The sequence below is a fragment of the Anas platyrhynchos genome, chromosome 3, assembly GCF_047663525.1.
Source record: "Anas platyrhynchos isolate ZD024472 breed Pekin duck chromosome 3, IASCAAS_PekinDuck_T2T, whole genome shotgun sequence".
NCBI lineage: Eukaryota > Metazoa > Chordata > Aves > Anseriformes > Anatidae > Anas > Anas platyrhynchos.
Window position 1 is genome coordinate 89,717,069 of NC_092589.1, and position 24,595 is coordinate 89,741,663.

Below are 24,595 nucleotides of genomic sequence, written 5' to 3' on the forward strand. Positions count from 1 at the left end.
CACTGAGCAGGCACTGTGTGATGTGAAGATGAAAACAAATTATTTTTGCAGCAGTGAAAGGGCAAGAGAGCTGTATTTGGGACAGCTGCGAATTTGAAAGGGACTTTAGGATCAAATAAAAGCCAGTTTTTAAACTCATTTCTGGGACAAAGTGGTGAATAAGATAATTGACGAAATCTTTATACACATGCTAAGGGGAAACATGGTCCTCTAGGTATCCCTGCTTGATCAGGAGGGTTGGACCAGCTGACCACCAGAGGTCTCTTCCCACCTCAACCATTCTGATTGTGATTCTGTGATTCTGAGAAATGAGGTGGCAGGAGGCAGCGTTGCCAGTACAGATAGCATTGGAACTTACAGGTGATGGGGGAACCCACACTGAAACCCCTAGATCAGTGGCAAACCTCATGGCAACTCTTCTTAAAGGATTTTCAACAAAAGAAGCAATTCAGAGAAGCTCTATGTAATCACATCATGCTTTGGGAAACCTTTCCTGATTACTCAATACAGTGTTTATTGTTGTTGTTGTTTTATTTTTTTTAATATTTTTGTTGTTGTTGTTGTGGGGAAGTTGTGAAGTCCTTCCTTCCTTCCTTCCTTCCTTCCTTCCTTCCTTCCTTCCTTCCTTCCTTCCTTCCTTCCTTCCTTCCTTCCTTCCTTCCTTCCTTCCTTCCTTCCTTCCTTCCTTCCTTCCTTCCTTCCTTCCTTCCTTCCTTCCTTCCTTCCTTCCTTCCTTCCTTCCTTCCTTCCTTCCTTCCTTTTTCAGTTCCTGCCTCCCCTTATTCTTATTTCTGTCTTTGCCCCTTGCCTCCCATTCACTCTTACTTCTGAGGAGACCACGGTAAGCTGCACCATGCAGTTTGCATCAGCGCAGAGATCTAATCTATAAATAAGACTCCAAAAATATTATCCTACACAATAGCTATAGGACTTTCTGGTTGTTTGTGTGTGCTTATCTTTCATTCTTATCACAAATGTCCCCTTGACTTTACATATAGTATGTAAGAGTGCTGTTATCATGGTTTTCCATGGTATTTCTTCTTCCTAACCAGAAAATTTCACGTGGCTGGGAAACAAAGACTCAAAACACCTGGATTTCCAGATCTCTAGTGGTCATTTAAGGACAGGAGCCTTTTGGAACCTACCCAAACTCCTGATTGATGTCCCTTACATATACACAGCTCAACTCTTTGGTGGACACACTTGAAGGACGTCAGACATACAGCTGATGTGTTGGACAGATGATCAGTACATCTTCAGCAAGCCCACATAACAGAGGAGACTTCAGGCTTACTTTGTAGATACTTGTCAATCAAACAAATGTACATCAGGGCAGGTACACCCCAGCCACAGCCAACTCCATGGGCTTGCTCATGAACTTCTGTCTAGGAAATCTGGAATAGAAACATGGCAGATCTGTAATATAGGTATACACAATGTAAGCAGCATGTTCAGAAGCAACCACGCAACAGTGAAGACCCTCACTTGCAAATCCAGGTGTCTGTTTCATCAAAAACAGGATTTCGATTACATTTTCTCAAAACATTTACATTTTTTTGTTTTGAGTTTTGCAGTATTTATGTCTGCAGGCTCCCTGAGAACTGCTATTGGTTTGACAGTCAGAGAAATATCTGTCACTCATACTTTTGCAAAGGATGCACAAGGTCATACCAAGGTATCAGTTTTCAAGCAGAAGCCCTGCTGAAAACAGCTGAAGAATAATTGTACTAATGGCCCCGAGTGTGATTGTATCAATGCGATGTTTCACTACATAACGAAATTGATGTTATTTTAAAAAGGTCATAGCAATCATAAGGATATAGCCAATTTGAGAGTGTTATTTACTGAATAGATAGTGACCAATTTTCCACTCATCCTGTTTAAATTAATGAATATTTAAAGAGGAGACTAATTTGATTTCCCTAAAACCTGCCCAGTTTCATTAACACAGCAGGGGGAAATAGAAAATACGTATTTGAATGCTTTGTTCTTCAAGAAAAGCTATTCTATCACTGATGTGCAGAAGATTAAAAGAAATGAGTGATTGAAATAATATTAACACAGTTTTTATCACTCCTATTTCCTAGTCATAAACTCTAGCAAGTGAAAGATGGTTAAATTCTTATTTTTAATGAGACTTCCCAGAGAATAACCTACATGGTTTGTGGAAAGGCTGGAAAAACTCTTTTTTTTTTTTTTTCTTCTTTTTCTTTTTTTTTTTTTCCCACAAAACAATGGCAGGCATTTGGAGGGGAGGGCGACTCGGACATGACAAGAGCGTAGAGTGGGCTGGGATGTCTCCCAAGTGCAGTGACACTGTATTAACGCCATCCTGAATGTCAACAAGCTTTGCTGTGCGCCAGGACTGTAAATGATACAGCAGCCCCTTATCTGGGTAGAACAAAGACTGTCAGAAAAATCTTTCTATTTTTTTTTTTCCTAGATGAATTTCATTTACCTTTCCAACAGATTTTAAATCTTTTGTAAAATACTCCGAGGGGGCACAGCACAGTGTGAGACTTGTAATCAGCCTGAAGAGAGTGACAGAAAGCTGGCTCATTTGGTCTTTCTCAATGCTTTCCTTTATTCTAACCCGTCTGTTCACAGACTAAATCACAGGATATTTGAGTGTTTAACTCTTACAGCAGGTAGCAGAAAAAAGCACAAAGGAACTTGAGCAAAACATTTGAAGTTATATCTAGATTCAGAAGCAAATCAGGGGCATGACCCACATGTGTAGACCAATTACTGTACACGTATAACCTTTTTGTTGTTATCCACCTGACAAGTGAATGCATAGATTTAATAACAAAAAATATATATATAATCCTTAGCCTATCATGTAGGAAGTAACTAAATGGGTAAAAACAAATTTGAAGAAAAAATACCTAAGTATATATCTCTTGGCTACCAGCAGAAAAAAGCTGATCCTGGTGTGGAGCTCTAGCAAGAAGTGATTCTCTGATTCTATGGTGCTGGAGTGTTAATGGATGGTGTCTATCAAACCATTTGAAATGGCATACCACTTGTTTCTGGAAGGGGTATAATTCTGTGTCAGTACCCAAAACCCTTTTCCTTCAGCAATTTAGTGATGCCACTTCTTTGTTTTACACAAAAGGCATTCATCATGTGCAGCTCTTCCAAAGGCAAGCAGAAAAGTATTGTAAAATACAATTGTTTTCCTCCAGTTTCATGAGCCCTTGAACACAACATCCCTCTCGACTGTGGGCTGCTCCAATGCCAAGAACTGATGAGTTGGGTGGGAGTTTTTTAAGGGAAAGCAGTTGGTGAAGGAAATTTCTTAGGCTTTTCAGCAAAGCCCTGTCCCCTGAAATAGCAGCAGAAGGGTTGCCCAGCCTGGGTGGCTGCTCACTTGCTGCTGCTGCAAGCACTCACTTATCAGAGAATGAGTAATGCCGAATGTCACCCCAGATGTGTCCTGAGAAGAAGGAGAAATAAACCAGCAGTTGTTAACTGGCAAGGGTAGCAAGAGTACTTCCTCAAGCCTGAGGAGTATTTCTTTTATAGTATCTTTGGGCTCTTCATATGAGGTATTGACATATGCTTAGTAGCCAGTTGATGTAGATCACGAGGACCATATTTCTGTCACACCAAGGGTTTTGAAGTGGAAAGGGGCCAAACTCTGCGATGTTTGTGGAAGCACTGTTGGAGCCAGAAGTATGTCTTGCAAACTATTCACTTTAGATAAGAAGACAGCCTGTTTGTGAACCTTTCCAGGAGAACCTTACAGTTAGGTGTTTGTGTTGGCCAACTTTGCATCCCTAAGGAAGTGTTTGCAAGGAAAAGTATGCATCTGTGGTTTATCTCATTAAGTCCTGCTGAAATGCATACATTTTAGTTCTTATCCTCAGCCTCTTGGGACAAGCATCATCTTTTTGTTATGTGTTGGTACAATAGCTGCTCTGCTCTGTGCCCGGGCTTTCTAGTATGAATAAAACCGTATAGGTGAACAGAGAATATGTGAAAAATGTGAAATCTGAAAATATCTGCAAAGATGAGAATATCTCTGCATATCAGGGCCCTTTGTCTAAGACTTAGACAGCTGCATTTTGCCTATCTCGGTTCCATCTGGAATTTCAATCAGATGCTTCCCTAGGGATATTTGCTTTGTCACTGCTGTTTCGCTATTTATTTATTTTTTTGTTAAAATAGAAACAGAATTTAATTTTTAAGAAACAAATGATGGAGCTACTAAAAGAGCCTTTTAAATAGCACCTTATCAAAACTAAATATAACTCTCTTGTGCTCCACAACTAGAATATAGAACAAGAGGGGTAGGATACTGTCTGATAACATTATTCAGCATCCCCAAGGCTCCACTTACATAAACCTCAATATCTCTGTATTCTAACTACAAAGTTTCTCTGTATAGTTCTCACCAGACATCTCTGTTAGTCATGAAGAAGCTAAGACAATACTTACAAATAACTAAGAATTTCCATACCACTAGCTCATTAATGACAGTCTTAATTGAAAATTTGTATCCTTCAAATCTGAACAGATGCCAGTAGAAGTAGAACCCAAATTTCCTCAGTGAGCAGGTTTTGTATCTGGTCTTTCATCCAGTTTTGCTCAGAAGGGAAAAATATTTCTTCTCAGCTCTTCCAGACTGCACCTACACTACCAGATCAAACCAGACCAGGACACACAAGGGACTTTGACACCCTCCAGGGGACCATCTCTGTTGTATAGTTATTAGCACACTTTACACAACAAAATGTGGTGGCTTTCTATAATGGAATTACAGCCACAGTGGATAGGGGAAAAGCAACTGATGCTATCTACCTGGACTTGTGCGAAGCTTTTGACACTGACCTTCACACCATTCCTGTCTCTAAATTGGATAGAAGTGAATTTGAGGGATGGACAACTCAGTGGGTAAGGAAATGGCTGGATGGCCGCACCCAAAGAGTTGTGGTCAATGGCTTGATGTCCAAGTGTAGGTTAGTGACTAGTGGTGTTCCTCGGGGGTCAGTATTGGGAATGGCACAAATTAACATCTTTTTCAGTGACATGGACAGTGGGATTGAGTGCACCCTCAGCAAGTTTGATGATGACACCAAGCTGTGTGATGTGGTCAACACGCTGGAGGGAAGGGATGCCATCCAGAGGGACCTGGGCAGGCTTGAGAGGTGGGCCCATATGAACCTCATGAGGTTCAACAAGGCCAACTGCAAGGTTCTGCATCTGGGTCAGGGCAATCCCAAGCAAAAATACAGGCTGGGTGGAGAGAGGCATCAGAAGAAGCCTGTCCAGCAGGTTGAGGGAGGTGATTTTCCCCCTCTGCTTAGCTCTCATGAGACCCCAGATGGAGTGCTGTGTTCAGCTCTGAGGCCCCCAGCACAAGAAGGATGTGGAAGTATTAGAACAAATCCAGACAAGGGCCATGAGAATGACCAAAGGACTGGAGCACCTCTCCTATGAGGACAGGCTGAGAGACCTGGGGCTGTTCACAGACTGGAGAAGAGAAGGCTCCAGGAAGACCTTATAGCCTCTTCCCAGCACCTAAAGGGACCTTACAAGAAAGCTGGAGAGGGACTCTGTCAGGAAGTGTAGTGATAGGACAAGGGGTAATGGTTTTAAACTTAAGGAGAATAGATTTAAATTAGACATAAGGAAGAAATTTTTGCTCAGAGGGAGGTGAAGCCCTGGAACAGATTTCTCAGAGAAGCTGTGGATGCCCCATCCCTGGAGATGTTCAAGGCCAGGCTGGATGGGGCTTTGGGCAACCTGGTCTAGTGGTTGGCATCCCTGCCCATGGCTTGGAATTAGATGATATTTAAGGTCCCTACCAACCCAAACTGTTTTGTAATTCTATGATTCTATGAACTGTTTTGGCCCATGTCAGGCAGCAGATTCCCAGACATGTTCCCAACGGGCCCCTGGGCAAGTTTTCCCTCTTTTGGGCAGAAAGAGCCTTTTTCTTAGAGAACAGTCCTTTGTCCATATTATCGTCGTCGTTGTCGTCGTCGTCGTCATCATCATCATCATCATCATCATCATCATCATCATCATCATCATCATCAATAATATTATTAAGCACCAACAGAGTTAAGACCAGCAACAAGCTAGAGCTAAATGCAATATTAAATGGTGGATTAAATTATTATAGCTCAGATTTCTAGCTTCTCAATTTGGGCATTTATGTAAACTACAGTGTTTCCAATCCCGTTGAAGAACACACAGGAATTAATGATTCAAAATTGATTTCTTTTCAGTTAAATTCAGTCTTGCTTCAATTCTACAACAACGTCTTTCCAATTAATAGCAAAACACTTCCCCAGTGGCAAATCTGATTTCAAAACACAGACAGTTTTCTTAAAAGTGATTCTGTAACATGCTCAAAAGAGCTACTGTCATGAAGTCCCACTGCAAAACTATCCTCTTCCTGGAAGATAAAAGTCGGGTACAAATTGACCTTTCTGTTGCTCCAGTAGATTCAGGTTCATCTGACTAGCTTTAGTCCTTCCAGGGAGGAGGGAACTGCTCTTGCAAATCATGAAAATTTTTTCAGCAGTGTTCTTTCTAGCTTTGACATTATCACTGCTGAGTGTGATGATATCTGATAAAGAGATCTGAGAATGTGGATTTAAGAAGCAGCATTTTTGCACATTTTTAGTTAAATTTCTTCCACCAAAATGAGCTTCACTTTGGTGTGGTAATGCAGGAGCTTTTTCAGCATTGTCTGTGAAGAGCTGCGGTCTGATTAACAGTAGTCCTTGCTAGCATTAGAAAGAGCCACAGTTCTGCAAGCCGACTTATTTGTACACAGAGTGTATTTTTAACATCAGAAACTTTTGGTATTTTCTGCTTAACTGCTAGGATTGTGTGAAAGCAGCTGGAGTCATTTCTCGAGCTGCTTTGTCTGGACAAGACTGTAACATCTGCAATCTTGCTATACAAAGCCTAGGATTAAGAAAAGCCATCCTACTGTAGTCATTGTTCAAACAGATCTGAGAGTACTCTGCCCCTTTCTCCTTCAAATCCTCTCCCACATGCCTGTGATAGTGATCTGCTTTCAAAGTGCTGCACTGGTGTAACACAAGTTTCCAACTCATTCCCCGAGGTGTGCTCCTTTGCCTCCTTCTCCTCAGAAGAATCAGCGTGGGAGGCTGTATCATTTCTAAGGAGTGATCAACAGGCAATTTGTTTTACTCTGTGATCTCTCCAAAGCAGGATACATCACTGTGAATTTTATTAACAACACCCTGGATCCTACTATACGATGCATTTCCAGAGCCCACCCTGGCATCAAGTGTTGCTACAGATACATATGTAGCATCACAGGGGCACGCTGGTGAGAGCTGTAAGGACAGACCTGTCTGACAAACTGGTCTTCACACACCGTGCATTTCTGTAGCAACTGAATGAAAGAAAAAAAAAAAAAAAAAATTAAAAAATAACACATCCATAAGCTGGGAGCGCACAGGCCTATTTACAAAATGTGAGAAGGCATGCTGTAAATGTGCCTCTAAAAATGGATTTAGGGCTCACAGCAGAGGAGAAACTGCATATAAATTCCAAGTGGAAAAAGCCACTTCAGCTGATGGGTGCATTATTAATGGAAGCAAGGAATGAGTGGGAGGTGATATCTTCTCTGACTGCTACGTGAATTTGTGGTGTCACCCATCTCACCTAGCACTCACCATTTAAAAGACAGGCGTATAGCTGTTCAGACATCCGATGTATTCAGTTAGACATCTCTGTGGGGCAACCAGCCCATCCTAGGTGCCTAAGTGAGCTGGGATAAGCTTCCCCTCAGCACTGTCTGTCTCTCTTCATTGACTGGGGGGAGAACCCCAGCTATCATTTTGGACTGGACACCTTGGTTTTAGTCAACTACCTTTAGATTATCTGACTCCTACTTTCAATGCCCATTTTTTTTTCAAAGATTTTAAAATGATGGAGATTATATTTTGACTATTTTGAAGCCATGGAAAAAGACTTTTAGTGATAGTCATACAGAGTTCAAAGAATTTAGGTTATCCAACAGACACTCAACAGAAGACTCAATTACAGTGCTATTAGCTAAGAGAAAAGATGGTACTAAAACATCCTTTACTGATGAGAAAGAGAGAAGGAATTGGTAGCTGGCACCTAGAGCCAGCCATTTTCAGTTTGAAAGCCGTCAGGGTGAATAATTTTTGAGCTTTCAATAAAAAGGTGGCTTCCACATTTCCTGTAGCTTTGAGGCTGGAACTTGATGATTTTCTGCAGTACATATTACAGTGAAATCCGGGCTACTGGGCTCAAGCCCAGGTTAAGCAGATAGGAGCCAACCTGCCAGCCTGAGAACAAAACCAGTAGCACAAAGGCACAAACATGATCATGGAAAACAGTCTGTTTCCCCAGCTTGTGTTATTGCCTTCTTTGGGGCTTTAAAAGGATGATGGATCCAGCCAGCCTTCTTTTCATCATCTGCTTGCTTGTTCTACTGCCTTATTAAATGTTTACAAGGTGGGAAAATCTCACCACGTTTTTCCAATGCTGGAAACAAAACAACACCTCCGATTGCAGTATGACCAAGTGATGCCTAGCAACAGGAAATGCTGTGCAATGTGGACTGCTTTGATTTCAGATTTCACTGATTAATTTCATTTTAACATTTAAGATATGGAGAAATATGATTCCAGATGGTAAAACATTATTCACAACTTGTCTGTAACAAGCTGGAGGAATTCATTCTGCAGAGCAATGTATTATTCCAGTTCACTCGCTCTTTGAGAGATGTAGGCACAACTATTTCTGCTGCTTCATAGAAACAATCAGTTTCTATGCGATGTATGGAAGCAAAGTATATATACGTGCTCTATACCTTAGTCACATCAGCTCTGTTCATCCTGTCACTCGCCTTCACACATCAATTCCCTCCACATTCATTGCACTGTGGCCTTAGTTAGACTCCCCCAAAACACAATTTCTCACTGGCACAGAGTGTCTTTTCCTCCTGAATGTTCTGCTAGATATACTCTGGTTCTCCTGCAGCACTTGATGACACTCAATCTAAAACATCAATCTAAAATACAAAACAAAGTGTCACAAGGTCCTTCCCTCTATGCCCTTAATAAAGGAGCAATTGCCCTAGATAGGCCTGTCAGGACAAACCTTAAGTTGTAGACACACCTGTAAGAATTTTGGAGGTTGCGCCACCTGTTTAAGGCATATGGTTTGGTTCATTTAATATCCCAAATTTGCGCATCGTCTCTTCAGCCATGACTACTACCCTCTTTGCCACTTGCTGTGCATGTCTTGCTAATAAAGTTATAAAAAATTGCTCTGGCTTATCACACAGTCTCTTGTGCATCCTTTGATTGAAGCCATACACGTAACCCTACATAGTCACCCCTGACTGAAGGGCATGTGTTTATTTCTTTAATAATGACTTTAGGTCAATTCACAGGCTACCAGTATAAAAGGGTTACAAACGCTGATGTTTTTCTTAAAGACCTGAGGAGAGGGTTGTCATGGTGTGTGAGGGGTGTTATTGACCGGTCAGGCCAGAAGATATCTTAATTAACTGGGGAAGGGTTGGATGATCTTGCATAATTCAGTGTGTGGTCTCTCAGGCACCTCATCAATCGTCTTCTCACAGAACATATTGAAACCACTGTCTTTTGCAGCCTGAGGCGAATTTGATCCATAACTCTGAAAAGAGAAAAACATTGTCCAAAAGATCTCAAAAAGATCTCAGAAGGAAAAAAAATAAATAGCTTTGTTTGGGTTCATGAGCTGCATGTTTCTCCTTGGTTCAAACAATAAAAACTCCTTTAGAGCAGCTGAATGGCAGCTTTCACAGCATCCCTCAGGAGATACCTAATGAATATGTTGAGAAATTCAATAGTTGGGTTAGAAAATTACTGTGGGGACGGGAGGTAAAACAGTCTTGCATTAGTCCTGCCAGTTTTTACTGATTTTTGTTAGCCTTCTCATCTGAAACCCTTTTATCAAGGTTTTTCAACTGCCATTTCCAATTACATTGGACTGAAATTTGTCCACCAGGATGCAAATATTTAAGTGAAATTCTATTGAAGTTGCTTTAACCTCTTTGAACAGAGAGGAGCGATGAGCAGTTCACCTTCCTGTGCTTTCAGACTTCTATTTGTTCCACTATTGTGAGCTCCACAGAGAGTAATTCAGTACAGTGATTTGAGGTAGGTCTGGTGAACTGTGGTTTCTAGTCCCAATTCTGGTACTTCTTCCTGGGCAAGTCCTTTGACTTTTTTCTATTACTTTCTCCCTTTGTGTGAAATAGTAGCTGGAGGAACCAAAGAGGAACGAAAGAAGTATAACCACCATGAAATGCTTCTCTTTTGCCATTATGTTGCTGTGAACTTTATTCCATGCCCTACTTTATCCACTCATTTATTGCAATTGATTCCTATGTTCAGTCTCATTAATATTTTAAGCCCTTGAGTCAGGGCCTGTCAATTTTATCTCTCGGTGAAGTTGCATGAATGTTTCTGGCACTCTGCAGTGTTTTATTATTAAAATAAGAAATAATACTAATAGCAACTCTTTTGGGACATTTTAAGATTCTCAAAATATGGCACTCCATCTGAAAAATATATTTGTTTTTGCTTATTATTATTATTATTATTAACCATTCTGATGTGGCAGTTTAGCATGTCAAGTGGACTATGAACAACTTTTAGAATTAGTTTAATCAGAGCATGCATCTATTTTTTTGTTGTTGTTGTTTTGTGAGGGTTTTTTGATTTTTTTCCTCTGAACTATGCAAGAATTCTGGATACTTAGTTCATCTCTGTACTGGGGATATTTACAATTGGGTGAGACTAATATTGTGCTGGTGCTTCCCTCTTCAGCATTATTATGCTCTAACTCCAGCCTCCAGGTAACTTACTGCTTACTTTACAATACCAATTAACACCCTCTGCAAACTGATCATAAATTGAACGAGCGTTGCAGCAAACTCACTTTGCTTCAGCAAGACAGCCCCTGCCTGGTAAGCCCTTGTTTGGTTAGCTTGGGAAGAAGCACGACAAGAGTCCCGTTGTTTGCAATCTACTGTTATGTGGGTAAGAGCTGCAGCCTATAAAGCTGTCAGTCTGGTGCTTTTCACCAGCACAAAACTCATTTTAAAGTGAGAGTGGAGAAAAGGGCATCACAAAAAAGCAAATAGCATCCTTCTATATTAGCAGCTTATGCTTATCTAGGGAGTGTTTTTGATCCCAAGATACTTCAGACAGTGTATCTGAAATTTTAAGTGAATAAGATATTGCAAGCAACAAACTATTACTTCATGTCAGTGAGGATTGAGGGTTGCAGAGGCTTACAAGCTGAGTCCTCTCACTGAAAATGTCAGCATCAGCCAAGCCTCAGACTAATTCAATTATTTTCCCATTGCAGTATGAAGTCCAAAGGACATGTTCACAGTGCTTGAACATCTTCAGCTCCCCTTCACATTTCAGTCCATCTGGGATTGCTGCACCTTTGGATCTGAATCCCCGTCCACACGGCTGAATGCCAGCAGCAGCAGAGACCCCACAGGAGCTAGTGGGGTGTGTGGCCACCTCCCGTGGCCTTTCTCTTGCTCCACTTTTGAAGGAAATTGCAATTTGCCAGTGTCTTGGGTGTATGTGTGGAGGGCTCCAACTTTCAGGGATTACAGAGATACGGAATTCCCTATGTTGAGGTTATTAAATTAATCTGCTTCATTGAAGGGTGAAGCAGGCTGGAGAAAGGAATGGTTATCGCACCGGCCCCGGGGGCTTAGGGAGTTGGGAGAGGAAATGGAAAGATTTATTAAAGTGTGCTTTAGAATACTTTCAAAGTTTGAATCATCTTTATAATTTGAAATCAGATCTATCAGAGCTTGTCCAAATATTGTCAGAAATTAAAAGCAAGTAATTTTTCAAATCTGAAAGTGTTAGGGCACTTTTGAGCAAAGATGACTGAACATTAAACCGCTGCATTTGACACACAGATGTTGCAGAGAAGGAGAGCAAAGATGAGATTTGGATTAAAATGTTGATGCTGTGACTCCTCTTTCATTCCTGCAGCTTCCTGGAATGTGTCCCTGTGGTTTTTGCCCTGATCTGTAATGGCTAATGAAAACCCCAAAACATCGTCCAGTATGGCAAGAAATTGCATCAGAAGGTAGAGCACTTTTCTCTGAATATCAGTCATGCACTAATTCTCTCCTGCCTTGAGATCTGTGTCATTACTTAGATCTGCATAGGAAATATGAAATGTGATTTCACCAGGAGGGCAAGGCCAAACACCCTTTTTACAAATAAACATAGTCCTGCATTTAGGTCTAGGCCTGTTAATGGATTTGGGTCCCATTAACAACTGAACCTTGCTCACCATTATGTTGCCAAGCCTTTAAGCGTTTCTTAGCTGCTTTAACAGCATAGGTACATCGATGACCTGAGTAAAACAACCACAAGGTCAGAAACACACCCAGTCCCAAAGAGGTGATAAAGCAGGAACTGGGAGGGACATGGCTGAGAGATGTACCCACTGCCACGGGCAGGATGCCGGAGGAAGAGCACCATGTGCAGGCTGCCTCCCGCTGTGGGTTCAGGCAGGGTTGTACTCCTTTTACCTCTATACACAGGTGATGCAGAGAGATCCAAAACCACACGTCTGTCTATTCATCAGCTTCAGCTAATTTCCCCAAGGAGGGAGTGTGTGGGGGAAAACAAAGTCTCAACCAAAACTGGCACCCTGCTTATTCCTCTCAGGGTAACTCCACACACCACAAGTTGCAGGGTTAATTTGCACCATTTGGCTACAAGGAAACAGCAGAGGCAAATGCTGGGCTGATTCATCACAACATGGTATTGTCCACCAGGGACACAGAAGAGAAAGCGTCATCTTTCTTTCTCGTTCAGTGGGGATTTGGCTGAGGCATCAGTAGCCGGATTGACAGCACACAGCTTAATAATTAATGCTGGGGCAAAGGTATCTCTGGAGAGACATCTTCCTATCTGGAAGGAGGCCTGTGGGCAGCTCCCGTGGTGCCCTCACAGCCTGCTGCTGGTGCTGCAAGGCAGTGAGGGCAGGGGGCTCTCCTAGCCGCCTGCAGGTGTGGGAGAGGTTTGTTCATCCAGCTGGGCCTGGTGAACCAGCCAAGGACAGCACAAGGAGCAAGGGGGTGTCTTTGGGGAAAAGAAAATACTATTGTCCCTATAAAATCATGGTAAACTGATAATCTCCCTCTCTTTTTACAATTGTCACTTCTATGCGATATCTCACTTGATAACAAGTGACAGGACATGGCTGAACAACTCGTACTTTCCTGAACAGAACACACCAAGACAATTTTTTTTCATAAGGACTGTACTCTGAACCACCTTCAAAACATAATTTTAGTTACCCTAAATAATTATGTTCTGTGGACATTTGGTTGGTTAGGATGTTACATTCTGGTGTATGCTATAGCACTGAAGTAAATTGCCATCCGTTTTTAGAGTTACATTGGCTGCAGCTTTCATCTGAAAGAAAAGGTCAGACCTTACTAAGCTGAACAACAGCTAGCAGAAAATGTTACCCAGCTATAGTTAAAATGGAAAGCTCACAAAACAGCATCAGCACTCTAGAGAGATTAGGGAGGTTTAGGAGCTCATTTTGTACATGGGAAGAACAAACATCAGCTCCTTTCCATAACACCTCCAGAGTCTTCTCCCCTCATTAAACCCTCTCCAAAGCTTGTTTGCTAGGCAAGGTCTCCTTTCAGGGCTTCCCAAATCCTCTAATCTCTAATCACCTAAAAAAGGACTTACAAGCGGAACAGCTTGTCCAGCTAACTTTTCTTCAACTATATCTGTTTCTCTAATAAAGAAGACCTTTCCATATAAATTGTGCTTTGCTTAAGCACAGGCAGTGGTGGAAAATCCCTATTTACATTACCATTTATGTGCAAAATCATTGGAAGAAAAAGCACAGGGATTAGTTTTAAAAATAAGGCATAATGTGCCTGGGAAATTGTTCCCAATTGTTCATCCAAAAACTGGAGCAGCTCTGTAAAAAGGGAAAAATTAAACAAATTAAAATTATTTTAAAAAATAATCTGTGCACAAGCTTTGACAAAATTCCTGTCTTTGATATTGATTGATGTGTTTGATAATGCCTGGTCTTGATATGACTTGATTAGTACTAAGCCTTCAACAACATCTGGAAGCCAACCTATTGTTCAGCCTTAGTTGTAAAAAATCCTCTTGAGATCTCTCTGTGTTAATGCTTCTCTTGTAGCCACCATTTTATGTGGCCATCATGAAAAGAGCTGTCACCTATTAAAAATAAAGTACAAAGTTAAGAAAAAAATTGCTGACAAAAGCCCAGAAGGTTTATATAAACCAATCCCAGAAGGTTTATATATTTTTACCTAAAGAAAGCAGTGAGTTTTGACACCTCTAAGGTTATTCTTACTAATAGGGATTAATAAATGTATGGAAATCATAATAGTTAATGTATCACTTTAGACTAACATCATGAGGAGAAAGGGATGTGAATTGTCCGTTATTTCAGTGGGACATCAACTCAAATCATTATCACAATCAACATGATTACATGATCACAATTAACAGATTACAGATCACAATTAACAAGATCCTTCCAGGCTAGGAAGGGGGAGAAAGGCTGTATTGGTCCAGACTATGATACTCTCATGTGGCGTAGAGCTCACTTCCCTAAGGAATGGCACTGAAGCCAAGAGGAAGCCTTGTGAAATGGACATTTGTCCATTTTGTGGCAATGTGCCACATCCACCACATTCCCTACTGCAGGAGCACACAAGTTATGCTGTAGCCTTTCAGGATCCCCCTTCCTCTGCCCTTCCAGGGGCTGTTTCAGCTCCTGCACATCAACATTTCAGAGCACATTTCTACTCCCTGCAGCCTTTTGCACATGTAATGGGCCCATCCCAGCTAACCACACAGTCTCTAAACTCTAATCTTGATTCCCATTCAAAGAGTCTTACTTGCCAAAAGTTCACCCAAAACATTTTGTTTATTTTTATAACATCTTGAGAAGTATTGGAAAGTTATCCCAGGTGTAAATCCAATGCTTCTGCTTAAGAACAGATAAGTTCTTAAAGCAGGGGACCAGATGCAAAAGACTCACATGGTTTCTGCCCCATCTTCTATCAGCAGTCAATGCACCTGAGTCCTCAGAAGCTAAAACCATCAGACATCACTGCTTCACCTGACAGAAAGTCAAATTGGTATGTCATATTCAGTGATGGATTTGACTATCTCCTGCTCTTTGTGGTACTCATTGACATGTGACTGTTCTGGCAGTATGGGCTCTCCTGCACCACCAAGTGTCCGTCCATTTGGTTATGGTGGTTATATGGCTCTAGACCACACTTCCAGCCTGCTACAGCTCTCCTACAGTTTTAGATTCCATTTGTGCTTTTTGAGTACTATTTCAATTCCTGAAATACCCATCAGACAAAGCTGCAAGAGATGCTCTTTGCCTGAGGACTTGCTCCCTTTAGGCATGCTGCAGGACAGCCTGCTGGTCACAACATGTTCCTTCTCAGGGGATGTCGAGCTCCATGCTGGGCTGTGCATTTCTCTTTGTGAAAGCTGTCCACTGATGTAAACAGCTCAACACAGAACCTGGATAGAGCAATCTCATGTTTTAAAAACACATAAAAATGCTAGTTCTTTAAACATAGTATAGCATAGGTTCATCATTGCTTGCTCTGTTGACTGACATTATATGAAGTATCTTGACATGTCTGAAGGGATGATCACACTTGAAACAAGTCACTTGGAAGTGCACTACCAAAATATGATTAGCACTGTACAGCAATGTGTCTGTCTGCCCCAGGTACTTCTTTGCCCACCAGTACAAATACACCTGTAGGACATCACTTACCCTATAATTTTGTATTAGGGATTAACAAGATACTAGGAATCAGCTTTACTTCTTTTTGTCCAGAAACACACTTCAGACATCATTCCTGTTTGATACTATTAATTTTGCCTTATTTTGTTACTCTGGAGCATAGTAACTGTTACTGTTGTTCCTCCTCAATATAATTTCATACATGATGACACCTAGAAACTTCAACTGGGAACAAGATTCCTAGAATTGTAAAGACTTGAGATACACAAAACACACCATTTGTGCCCCAAAGAGTTTAAAATGAAACTCAGAACAAGTTGTAAGAATGAAGGAGCAGATGGAATATGAACGCAGTGATGGTGAGATGAATAACCACAATGCTGTAGTTACAGAAACCACAGCTTTGTGCTTCCAAATAGTCACTAAATCTGATTCTGTAAGTATAATAGTAACAATAATAAAAATGAGCTTCAGTGTGTCTTGGCTATTAATGGATTAATGGACTGACTTCTTGGGGGCTATACATGTAGTCAGCAGAAAGCAGTGAAGTGGCTTTTTAAGGGACATGGCTTAGTGATGGAATTCATGTCAGGGTGGTTGTTGGGCTTGATGATCCTAGAGGTCTTCTCCAACCTAGGTGATTATACGATTCTAAGTCTTGAGGATGGTTTTAAGCATGATCACAATCTCACTGCAGGTTGAGAGCAGAATGTATGAGGAATGATGTGCAAAAAAAAGATAACAATCTTTTATGAGCATAGCAGAGAGCCTTCAAAGCTGAGAGTATTTTAATGAAAAGTGTAAGAGCAACATGTTCTGTGACAAAGTCAGAAAAGTAGGGCAAGGTGAAATCATACAAAGCCTTGTTCTCGAGGTGTAACACCACAAATTCAGCAACAGATTCAGAGGGTGAACTCACTAAGAATTTCAGCAAGGTGGGACAGCTGGGCTGCTGGCTCAGAAACACATTGGCTTTCCTCTCTTTCTTGGTAGATTGGAAGGAGCAATACAGGCAAAAGGGACCAAGAGAAAAGAATTACAGTAGGATTCACTGCTGTATGAGGTGGCAGCGTGCAAAGCACCAGTCTGCAATATGTTTGAGAATATGCTGTGGGTTTTACATGTGGCCTGAGTGTTTGGAGAAAGGAGAAAAATAAACCCTGTGTAGTGTCCAGGGGGACACATGACAGTGAGTGGCATGTCAACAGTATCAGAGAGTGAAAGACTTTGAGAATTTGGAAGATGAAGAGTTTGGGTTTTCCTCCTTTAACTCCGTGGTGAGATATCCAAGGGGAGATGTCACAGACTGTCCAAATTTCAGAGCTCAGTGGCAGTGGCCAAGTGAGGAGGCAGTTTTAAATTGCATGGAGCTGCAGACAGGAGGCAAAACTGACTTTGACTGGAAAGCCAAAGCTCTAGTTAATCATGGGAAGCTGAAAGGGGGGTGACATTTCAGAAAGAAAATGCAGTTAATTTGCATAGAAAACATCTAATATTACAGTGATCAAAGTGGAGAACAAAGATATGAACTTTTGTGAGGATACCCATTTTCTGAGTAGACTAATGTTTTAATAGGCCTTACTAATGCTTAATTACAGCTAGGTCTTTATTAAGAATCTCGAGGAGAGTGTGCTGTGATTCTTTACTTTGGAACAATATAATTATTTTGAATACTCAGCATTTTCATCTTTCTCTCATGCTACAAAGGGACTGGAAAGTTACATAATTGAAAGGATAAGCTATTGTTCCAGGAACTGAAGCTAGATAAAACGCAGGACATGTTTAATGTAAGGCTACAATTAAATGAATAAAAACCTTGCGATATAAAGAGCTTTGATGATGGGAATGAAGGAATCAGAGGTTTGCAAGATTATAGTATGTAATTATTACTAATAACCTAGTCTTAATGTAGCACTTTTCAATTTAAAGACTACCAAAATGCCTGAGAGACTAGATTGTAAAGATACACTTCTAAGAGTTTCATTTTAAGCTTTTTACAGTTGGACAAAGTAGAAACTGTACTTGCGAAATCAGCAGTGTGAGCAGAAAGGAAATCAGTGGCCATTCAAAGAGCAAGGTGCAGATTTGTTGGGCGTACGGCACGGCCTCATCTCTTTTTTCCCCAGGGCTCCCACCTCACTGCACTTCCCAATGCTCTCCCACTCCCAACTACCCACTCACTTCTTTTTCCTTCATTATTTCTCATGATTGTTCACAGTCCCTTCCTATCAAAATGAGGTTTGCTTGATCACAGGGTTTGTTCTCATCCATTCCTGCATCCAGCGAGAGTGTAAATGTGGGGGGCACAAGGCAGCCCGCTGCCCTGTTGTGAGCAAAACCTGGGGATGATGCGGGCACATTGCTGGTTGATCCAGAGGCACAATGCAACCCTTGGGGTTAGCACAGCCTGGCTGCCATCACAGGAAAAAAAATGAGTGGCAAATGGAAAACACTTTGAACTGAGAGCTGTCTTTATGCAAGGGACCTACTGGAAGGTAATTTCATCATAGAGAAGCACAGTCCAGTACCACACCAACGATTTGTAAATGTAAATTTTATTTTAGAGCAGAAAATGATGAGTAGCAACTTTATTTCCTAAACCTGTTATTAAATGCAGAGAAATCACCAAAGATGGAATTTACCTGTGTGTTCTGGCTAATACCCCTTCCTCTAACTTCTCCACTAGTTTCTGTGTGCAGCTGGTCAAGACTCGTGTATCTCATCTGAAAGACCACATTTGCAAAAGCACCTCATCCCCGTCACAGTCACAGAGAACTTGGAAGTAGAGGACTTATGGGGAAAGACCAGATTTTTTTTTCTACTTTTTCCTTGCAATCACTTCAGTTTCATTGTGACAAGCACTGCTCAGGAACCATTAATTATTCTTTTCATACACTGCAAGTGTTCAGGATACTGTTATATTTCCATTACTGTGGCTAATGGAAACATATTTTAAATACAGTTAAATTTTCCTGTCCTGCTGTGCTACAGGCCAAACACATTCTGGTGGATTTTAAGACTTGCAGCTCTTCGGAAAATGTCATTAATTATCAGCAGTACAATGGGTCCAAGGCTCAAAGATCAAATTTCTTTGCTCCAAAATAGGAACTGATGTGTCAAAGAAAATCAGCCCAGCATGACACTGCCATCCGAGGGGGGTTCTGGACAGGAAAATGCCATCGGGATTCAGGCAATTTGTGTTTCTGATAAAGCATTATATATATAAATATAATATATATTAGCCTAATTGTTGGTTCCAACCCTGTAATTCAATTACTGTTTGTTAAATATCCTCTGCAGCTGAGATATCTGCACCACTATAAGTAGATGATATTCAAACAAAAATGCAAGTGAAGAACAAATGAAACAAAACAAGTACTAACAAAAATAGTTGTATTTTTGTTGTACTAACAAAAATACAGTGGGAACACCCCCTTTCAGCTTTTTGCAAGCCTCTCTGTCAGAAGCTGGAATTTTTTAATGTTTACATTTCTCAGTTATCTAGTAAACCAAAGTGTGGCTTCAGCTCTGCATGAAATACGAATTCCGAGCAAAGCTGTCATTCATCGCTGCCCCAAGATTAAACTGACATTGTGGTTAATATTCTGTGGCATGTAGTGCAAAATCACAGAACCCATTCTGGTGAGATGCTGAGAATTACTGATTTCAGTGGAAATTGAGGGCATTTGGACTCCCTATGAACCTTCACTTCTTGCTATCCTATCCATGTATAGACCAGCTCATCAAACTCTGTATCACCTCAGACTGGAATCAAAATCAAAAATGAAAAGACAAGGAAGAAGACCGAAATAGAAAAGGACACGCTGGTGCTGAAGTTCATTTAAATTTCAAAATAAAACTTCTCACCAGCTGAGGTCTGTGCAGCACTTGAATGGGAAAAGAACAGAAAAAAAGTGTGTGGTAGATCACATGCCTCTTGTGCCTGATGGCTTTAGGTGCCCTGAGATCAGGACTACCTGACTGATCTAGCACAGACATGCTGTGTGACCATGAGCAAACCTTTTTAATTTCCTTGCCTGTAAAAATCTATGAAATACCAGGTGTATGGGAAGGTAGAGTGATGTTAGCAGTGCACTCATTCAGTAAGTGGGAGAAAGGGCTGAAATGGTATATGAAAAAATGGAGACAGCTGCTTGACTAAAGTGCTCCACAAGTTCAATACATTTTGACCTTATTCAGCCTTAGAAGTCACGCTGTTGAATAAATGGACTGAACACTTGAATACCTTGGTGGTAAAAATCCTGCAGAGTTGAGAAAGAAAGTTCCTTTTGACCAGTCACAGATTTCCAGAGGTGCAGATGGAGAGGAATAATGGGGTAAGGGTTGTACTGTTTCTATTAGCACTTTCTGGTTTGTTGGAAAACCTCCTGTTTCCTTTGACGGGTTTGCATTTGCAGAGCTCCTCCCATCGATTTGGGGGCTTCATCTGCCTCTTCTTTTGATGACAAAGGCAAGTGAAGACAGAAGATCAAAGCTTCGTGAATGGTGTGAATGGCTGCATCTGGGGAAGTGTGGAAGAATGAGTGTTTGCATAGCTGGCAGATAATGTGCTGCCTCACGTCGTTTATCAGAGAAATCCAAAGTCATGGGGACGAAGAATAAATGTGGAGCTCTTGTGCTGGATACCATTTCAGCAATATCCCTTCAATTATAAAAGCCATGTAAACAGCAGGAGAAACACAAGAGCAGCAGGAAAAGCAGATGCATTCATATGAGTCCTGATTTAGCAGTTTGGGCATTTTTATAGAGGATGCTTCATCTTTGTCATTGCTATGGGAATAAAGACAAGGGGAAATAATAAGAGCCTCCTGCATTTCCTCTGATTAATCCCCTATATCTTTTCTTGCCTATTAGCAGAAGTTCAAAAATAACTGCTAGACATAACAGTCTGACAATGCAAGGGAACGATCAGGGGAATTTTATATCCTCATTAGCCATTGACGGAAAATAAAATTTCTCTAATAGCGCATCCAGATCAATATTATTTCCAAATAGCTTAAACCAGTGACAGAACTGCACAGAACTTGTGGCCAGAGAGCGTTACATTGTTAGAGTGGCCTCCTGTATAAGCAGGCTGAACATTTTCTTCTCACTGCCCTTTACAGTAAGCCCAATAGCTCATTTTGAATATAGTGACTTTCCTAAATGCCTTCACACCTGATGTGAATATAATGCGAGAAAATCCACCCAATTATAGCAGTGGTCATTAGGTATTTGTCTTGTTTCCCATTGACATTTGTCTGCCTTAGTTTGTGGTGTGACTTTTCCGGAATGGCTGAAGACATAATTCCCAGTGTTTTTTTCTTTCTGAGGGATGTACGCTTTGCAATTAATTTGCCTCCCAAGCTCGTTTTGATACACCACACAGAGCGACCTTCTGCAGAACTAGGTCAAGCAATGGGAACAGTGGCACAAAGCTCAGCGCAGTAAGTAGAGTGTAAAAAACTCTCAAAAGCTCTGCACCGAGAAGCATTTTCTTCCACTCTCAGATCATTTTTGTCAGTCTCCTGTGCACATTCTCTAATACGCCGAGATGGTTCCAAAACATGCTGATATCAAAACCGAGTGGACCATTTCTGTACCAAGCTTCCCTGCCCCTGTGGCAAAAGCATCTATTTGCCCCTGCTCGGTGTCCTCTCTTCCTCCATACAAGATATATATTTTTCTTCACGGTGGCCTCCATTCACCTATTCACACTTTCTAATCCAAAATGGTTTTCAGGAGTCAGTGATTTGCTAATAAATCCCCATTCTCTTGGTGTGGGCTAAAGTTTCTGTTCCTGTGTATTAAGATGTGTTGGCTGCATGAAAATATTTTCTGTATGAATGGGCCAAGCATACTGAATTATTCAGATGTCTCAGAAGACTGTCTTACCTTCATCAATATTTACCACCTTACCAGTATCAGCCAAAGTTTCTGACAGGAATGAGCTCAGGATCATTTCCAGATACCTGCAAAACTTTCAGTACTGTTCAGTCTGTGGGTAGCACTTGCAGAACTCTGCTGTTTGCCCATGATTCCTCACTGAAAATTGGATTTTAAAATTTGACTGCTAGACAACACCAAATCCATCCTAAGATGTACTTTACTGATACCTCACTCTATTAATTTTTTATCATAGTTGTGTCTGTTACTGTTAGGTGGTTACCCTTATTAATTGTATTTGTAAATTTATCAGAAAAGGAAATAACCTGTGTTTGACCGGATCTATTTCCCATGCTTTAGTAGCAATAATTATGCTGTCAACTTTTAATTCTTTAACAAATTAATCCCATACAGCTCTCAGATTGATGTCAGGCACAGCCCCCATATAATTACCTGTGTCATTCTGCTCACAGTGTGAATATTAGCACAATATTAGTGTGCTTCCAGTTGGGAGGAATTTTTATGACACGTCAAGGCAAACAAATAGCAATGGGACAGAAATCTCCATCGCTAGCTTTCCTTCAACCCCACAGCTGAAGCTAATTCCAAGTTTGCAGGAGTTTTTACAGATGTCATTGCAACTCTGAGTCACTGAAAATAGCTATGACTGAACTGTTATAAAATCTTCCCTTTCCAGGCGAGGTGCACCGTGTTTCTGTGTATTAAAGAGTACAATTATCCGATGGATGAGCTGTCATTCTAAAGCCAGATTACTTTCCTGCAGCGTAACACAGAGAACTAGAAAGTCTTTTGCTATGTACATCTTTTCCCTCTGTGTAAGGACTAATTCCTGGAAGCAGTTTGTTGTTTCATTAAATCCTTTAACGCTTTCAGCACAGTTCCAGGTCAAGGCTCATGAGATGAGCAATTGGCAGACATACTTGATAATGACTTACATTCAGTCTGGGAAAAAAAACACACCAACACACCACAGATAAAATATGTTCTAATTCAATTAGAGACTTCTTCTTTTTGGACAAAGATTTGTGGTGTCAGTATTGATTTGCCTCCCTTTTCCTCCAGAAACAAATTACTGGATATTAGAGTAAGAAGGGAAGAAATGGAAAAACATTTAATCAGGATTTTGGTATGTTAGGAAGAATTGATGAATGAGGAATTTGGAGGATTTTGATGGAAACACTGTAAAAACAAATAGACATACTGTCTTTTTTTTGAGAATTTTGGAAGGTTGCTATTGAGTTCTAAATATAAAATACTTTCCATAAATAGTTTGCAAGAAATTAGATATATTTCATGAATTCAAAACTCTTTTACTGATTTTCAAAACCCATCAGAGATTATTGTGGCGCTCTAGCCTGACTTATTATGATACATAGAGGACTTCCAAGAATATATTACTATTTTTCCTTTCTCCTCCATCTGCTGATGGAATTGGTAAAGATCAAAATTTTTAGAAAGAAACATCCAGTGCTGATCTAACTTCTCCATGTGATCTTCCAGTATTAATTATCTTCCTTGCTAACGCTTGTACTTTATTTCTAGCATGAATTTCTTTAACCTCAACTTTTAGCTGTGTTTTTGTATAGCAGTATGAAGATCCTCCATTAGCAACTTTTTCTTTGCTTTGTAGATACTTCTGAACTGAAAACAGACTTTTCTTTAACCTTCTCTTTGATAAGCTAAATATATTGACATTTTGAGTACCTCACTGCAAGGCATGTCTTTCAATCCTTTAATCATTTTTGGAGCTTTCTTCTCTGAGTTATGTCCAATTTATCAGTGTCTGCCTTGAAAAATAAATGTCTAGCAGAAATTGCACTAATGACAGAAACATTTTTTCAAGTTCTGCTTGGTATTGCTTTTTTTTCTACACTGAAAGTGTGTATTGATACCACATCTATGGGCATGTCCAATACACAACTTGTTATCAACCAGGTTTTCAGAACACGTATGGCATTCCTTTTTACACTGAAATATGGCTTCCACTTGCCTGTATGAAAGCACATATAGGTTATTCTTGCCATTATTCATACTAAATCAAGATCTCTAACTGTTGTCTTTTTTGTTTGTTTGTTTGTTTTGTTTTGTTTTTGTCACTTACCAGGATTATAAACTTGTGTCATCTGCATGCTTTGTCAGTAACAAGTCCATACTTTCTTCTTGATCATTGACAAAATTATCAAGCTGCTTGGGACCAATATCTGAGTCCAATTAGGTCCTCACTAAAAATCATAGAATCATAGAATAACGCGAGCTGCATGGACCCACAATTATCATCAAGTCCAGCTCCTACTTGTTTGATGCTCATTAAGCTAATAATGAATCAATATCATTGTTTCTTTGTTCCTGCAATGCTTTAAAATCTCTCTCTGTTGCCCTTAGTTCAACTGGCCTTAGATCAACTGGATTGATCCATGCCTTTTTTTTCCTTTTCTTACCGATTTTTAGAATTCTTATTTCTTCTTTATACATTTTTCTATCCAGTTGCCCTCTTCTATGATGTGAATGTGCACAGTAACTGCTTGGACTTATTTCTAACCTAATTCTCTAATTACTATACCTTCCTGCTTTTTAGTGGAGCTTTATCTAAAACTGGTAAACAATCACAAATAACTCCCCAGTACCTTGTACATGCTGCTCACTATCTTTTGTCTGGATAATATGCCTTGCAATCACATTGTGTGGTCCTACCACAAGGCCAGTGAATAAACCCAAGAGGAAAGAAATAATTTCATAGTAGAGATAAAGGAAAAGCTTGGAAAGGAAGAGGAATGGGTTTTATAAAATGAGGCACAAAACCTGGCAATTATAATAAAGAGAGAAGCTTACCAGGGAAACAAAGAAGTAG

At 40.5% G+C, this 24,595-nt stretch overlaps 1 long non-coding RNA gene across 3 annotated transcripts in view; it reads right to left on the reverse strand.

Annotated features, from left to right (window-relative positions):
- Nucleotides 1-24,595, reverse strand: part of LOC140002231 (uncharacterized) — a 49,920-nt gene that overhangs the window by 8,790 nt on the left and 16,535 nt on the right. For all 3 annotated transcript variants that reach the window (XR_011808516.1, XR_011808515.1, XR_011808514.1), the window contains one exon: nt 1,146-1,394. This is a non-coding gene — a long non-coding RNA (uncharacterized lncRNA). The remainder of the gene's footprint in view (nt 1-1,145; nt 1,395-24,595) is intronic.